This window comes from Lycium ferocissimum, unplaced genomic scaffold (genome assembly GCF_029784015.1).
Source record: "Lycium ferocissimum isolate CSIRO_LF1 unplaced genomic scaffold, AGI_CSIRO_Lferr_CH_V1 ctg5541, whole genome shotgun sequence".
NCBI lineage: Eukaryota > Viridiplantae > Streptophyta > Magnoliopsida > Solanales > Solanaceae > Lycium > Lycium ferocissimum.
The window spans coordinates 84,761-89,919 of NW_026726021.1; the positions used below are offsets into that span (position 1 = coordinate 84,761).

At 41.2% G+C, this 5,159-nt stretch overlaps 1 non-coding gene across 1 annotated transcript; it reads right to left on the reverse strand.

The window, feature by feature from the left end:
• Positions 1 to 893: 893 nt before the first annotated feature.
• LOC132044935 (small nucleolar RNA R71) lies at positions 894 to 1,000 on the reverse strand. The gene has a single exon (XR_009412313.1). It is a non-coding gene; the product is annotated as a small nucleolar RNA R71 (small nucleolar RNA).
• Between the last annotated feature and the right edge of the window lie 4,159 nt (positions 1,001 to 5,159).

Consider the following 5,159-nt stretch of genomic DNA (forward strand, 5'->3'; position numbering starts at 1 on the left):
ACCCTGGAATACTTCTTAATCTTGATAAAAGCAATTCTCAACTACGTTCATAGAACAATTTTTGTTTACATTGTCAGTTATTTAATTTTTAGCATTAAGTTACAAAACAAACAAAACATTTATTTCTTACTTGCATAATTAGCATTAATAGTTAATTTTCGTGAAAGTGTTGGTCATAAGTCTCTGTGGGTTCGACCATCCGATTTATATAATCACTTTATTACTTGACGACCACATACACTTGCGTGTGTGTTTGGATGCAACAAGTTTTTGGCGCCATTGCCGTGGACTTAGAAATCAATTGTTTTACCAGAATAAACTATTTTTGGTTTAGTTATCCAAGTATTAACATCTTGATCTTAGCTTCTACTTGATTGCAGGTACTCTAATCGAATGCGGAGGACAACAAGTCAAAACAATCTTGAGGAATTTGATCCTGAGCCTGAACGCACTTTACATCGGCGCAGGAGAGAGTTGAATTTGTTTCAGAATCAGTAAGCAATAATTGAGTTCCCTGCCATCATGGGAGCTAATGTTCCACCAGCGAAAGTGCGGGAAGTGGCAGTACTTCGTGTGGGTAATGTTTCTTCAAGCATTGTCAAGCCTCCGATCGAAGAGCACTTTGAGCTGAAGCACCTATGATTCAGCTACTTCACTCCAGTGGGCCATTCACGGGACTATAACATGAGGATCCTCAGCGTCACATTCAAACATTCTTGGAGATTGCTGACACTTATGTTATTGGAAGGGTTATTAAAGAGTATGTGCGACTGATATTGTTCCCATTTTCTCTGTTGGGGAATGCAAAGTACTGGCTATTAGCAGAGCCCGCCAATTCAATCACTACATGGGATGATTTGGCTACAAAGTTCTTTCCACCAGCAAAGACAGCTAGACTCAGAAGGGAGATTATGTCATTCAGGCAGAAAGAAAGAGAAAATATGTATCAAGTGTGGGAGAGGTTCAAGGGTCTTCTCAAAGATTGTCCTTACCACTATCAGACGAATGAAGTTCTGGCACATACATTTATTGAGAGTTCGCCCAACATAAGTCATCACTAGATACTGCTACAGGAGGGCAAGCTCTTGATCTGAATTATGACGAATTTTTCACATTGTTAAACAGGTTTACTCAGAGCACTCCAGACTGGCAAGATGGCACAGGTGACCGTTCGACTAAGAAATCGGCGGAGTTCTTGCCCGGATAATTATACGACAATTTATCGGCGGATTGAAGCTATGCGGCCCAGATTCAAGGGTTCCTTGCGGGCAAACTAAACCACAGGTGCATGTAGTGCAACAAGCCAACATCCTTTGTGAAGTTTGCGGAGAGGGTCCCACCAGTGATGTATGCCCTATAAATCCCGCATCAATATACTTTTTGGGAAATGCAGGCAAGGGGCAAGGAAACAATAATCAATACCAGAATTCTTACAATCCAAATTGGAGAAATCATCCAAATTTTTTGTGGAGAGACAATCAGGGAAACCAAAAACAGACCTATCAGCCAGCACCAGTTACTCAAGCCCCAACGAATAGTATGGAAGAGATGTTGAAAAAGATGATGGGAGATATGCAGAAGATGATGTCGGACCAGCAAAAGTTGATAGCAGATAATCAAAATCGTGACTTGCGGTGTGTAATCTAGAGAGGCGATTGGCCAAATTCTTTGGTGCAGAACACTGAGACCACCTGGGGGCGGCTTCCACAAGTGATACTGATCTAAATCCAAAACCATATAATGCTGTGACTCTTCAAAACGGGAGAGAATTGAAGGAACTTTCTCTAAAGAAAACTAGTCGGGCAGAAGCTGAATAAGAGAACATTGCAGGGGAGACAATCGAAGAAGAAAGGGTAGTTCCGACGCTAGTGGTAAAGTAGCCACAGCCAGTGGTTGCAAAGCCACCTCCTCCATTTAATCAACATTTGGAGAGACAGAAAGAAGAGGCTACTTATAAGAAGTTTCTTGATTTTCTTAAACAGGTGCATGTGAACGTTCCCTTTGTGGAGATGTTGTTGGGTATTCCAAAGTATGCTAAGTACATCAAAGATATAGTAGCAAACAAGAGCCGAGTCACAGAGTATGCCACAGTTGCACTTACTGAGGAGTGCACTTATCGTATATAAAACAAGATGCCCATAAAATTGAAGGATCCCGGAAGTTTCACGATTGAGATTCCAATTAGGAAATAGGTTGTTGCTCGAGCACTATGTGATCTAGGTGCAAGTATAAATTTGATGCCTTCATCTATCTTCAGGAAGCTGAGTTTGGGAGTTCCGAGGCCAACTACTATAGTTTTGCAGCTGGCGGACAGATCTTTAGCGAGACTTGAGGGTATTATTGAAGATGTGTTGGTGCAAGTGGGGTCATTGATTATTCCTGCAGATTTTGTGATTTTGGACTCGAGCCTAATGCGGAGGTCCCATTTATTTTGGGGCGTCCATTCTTGGCCACGGGGAGAGTGTTAATTGACGTAGTTGCTGGGCTGCTCATTATGAGGGTACATGACAAAGTTGAAGTCTTCAACGTGTACAAGGCCCTAAAAATTCCTAGGTGTATAAGAAGTTGTCAGCCATTACTCTTTTAAATGATTATATTTGTGACACCGAGGTGTTTGAGATGGTGTAGACTCTGGATTTGGCAAGCATTTATATTCGTCAGGGCGAGTTTGAAATTGATAAGTCCAAGTGCATTTGTGTTTTGATAATTGTCAAACTATTTTAGAACCAGATAGAGACTTGGTCTGCAACCTACTCTTTGTGCACCTTGCCGTCGATAGGGATCACCAGAAGACGAGCCACTTCTTTACACACAAATGTATGAGTTTGCCCGTGCTTTAGGTCAAAGTGAATGAGTAGTCTCTGTCCGTCACACGCCTGCTCACTATATATACAACATGTTGGCAACATATTGAGTAGACTTGAAAAACCTAATCCAAATTATGCAAAATCTGCCGATGCAAGTTTCTCAAGATCTCTCAAGAACAAATCCATCTACAGGCTAAAGAACTTGATCCAGACACAAGATATTATCTATGTTCTTTAGGTTGTTGTAAGTCTTTGTTTACTTGTGCTTAAACTGTAAACCTACTCTTCCTAAAAAGGAAGCTGTTTGTAGGTTATTCTAAATTCTCAAAGTTGCTTCCACAAGCTCTTGAGTGGTACACTAGGCTAGAGTGAGTCTAGGTGTATTAGTTTCCTTGGCTAGAGGTGGTCAAGTGGAGGTGCTTACAATCAGTGTATTGTAAGGGCGGAGGGACTATGAGAGTTAGTTCCTAGGTTGCATAAGCTTTATTGTAAGGGTGAGGGATTATGGGAGTTAATTCCTAACTTGCGATAGAGTTGTAACCTGAAGTTGCTCGTATAGTGAAATTGAAATCCTACTGGTGTAGGTTGTGATTTTTAATCCCTTAAGCGAGGAGTTTTCCATGGTAAATCTTGCCTTCTGTACATACTGCATTGCATAAGGCAGCTGGTACTCAACTAGGTCCCTCATACATTATTTGGTGGACGCATAGCCTGTAACAATTGGTAACCGCGCAGGTGCTTTTTAAAAGGTTAACGCCTAGAAAGAATTTGTAAAATGGCAGCCCCCCCAAATATGGAAGAAGAACGGGTCTTTCACCGAGCCACTTTGATTTAAAAATATTATGGGTGGTGGAAGACAAGAATACACGACTTCATCATTGCCGAAGATTCAGAGAGCTGTGGGATATCATATGTGATAGCCCCTATATTCCAGTACACACAAGTGAAGATGGTGTAAAAACCACTGCCAAAACAAGGAAAGAATACAATGATGCTGACAGGAAGGCAGTGGAGAAAAATTATAATGCCAAGAATATCCTTGTGAGTGGAATAGGACCAGATGAATACAATCGAGTCTTCGCGTGCTCAACCGCTAAAGAGATCTGGGAAGCTCTTCAAACTGCTCATAAAGGAACAACATAGGTGAAGAACTCCAAAATCGACATGCTCATCACAAAGTATGAAATGTTCAAAATGAAAGAGGGAGAATCTATTCATGATATGCATACTAGATTTTCCTTTATCATCAATGAGCTTCATTCTCTAGAAGAGGACATCACAACTCTTTATCTTGGTGAGAAGGCACTTGGTGTTTTGCGGCTCTTGGGACACGAAGGTAAATGCTATTTACGAAGCCCAAGGCCTGCCAAGATGACGGTCGATAAACTCATTGGAAACCTTAAAATCTATGAGATGAAGATGACCTTGAAGAAGGATGAAAAGAATGAAGTAAAAAGAGAAAAGAGTCATGCTCCCAAAGCTGCTAGAGAAGACTCAAGTGATGATGAATTTGAGTTGGCATATCTCACATGAAGATTTATTAAACTGATCCAACAAAGTTGTGGAATCCCGAAGGCAGGAAGCTCCAGCAGAAACTCCAGAGGAAATGACTATCTCTGCCATAGGCGTGGTAGACCTGGTCACTTTTTTAAAGAGTGTTCTCTGAATAAACGTGGCAGTTATGAGAGAACTGCAAGGAGAAACCAGCTTCCTAACAAAAGGTTCAGAAGAAAGGAAGTTCTTTGATGAAATCGTAAAGCAGGCAGTTGTTGCATTAAGGGTGTTATATCCCGTATTTTTGAACGTCGGATTATTTGTAAGCTGAGGTGGGGCCCACACGTTAAGATTTTTTTTTTTTTGGAACATGTGACAAGTTATATGAATCACATATGTAAAGTTAAACACAACTCATGAAGGACCCTTGGGCCAAATCGAAGTGGAAGCCCTCCAAACGAATATTTTTAAGAAAACGTTTTCGGGTGACCTGACTTTGAAGGGAAAAAACGGTATTATAAGTTTGGAATTTGGAAAAATACCGACAAATAGAAGTTGTAGATAATTGAATTAGCTTTCCAACCATAGGTCATGGGTTCCCAGGTGACGTCGGTACAAGGAGATATGAACGTTTTAAGGTCGAAAGGTCAGTGGGCTACACAGGCCCAACTCGGGCCCAACCGGGTTAGGCCCATGACCCATGTTATTTAAGTGATATTTCATCCCTTCCCTCCTCATTTTAAGACCTGGAACAACCAGAAAATTCTGGAGAGATAGAGAAAAAGGCCTTGGAGAAGAAAAACAATTTTGACCAAAATGCGACGCCCAAGATCCAGAAACCACGTGAAGGGAAAAGTG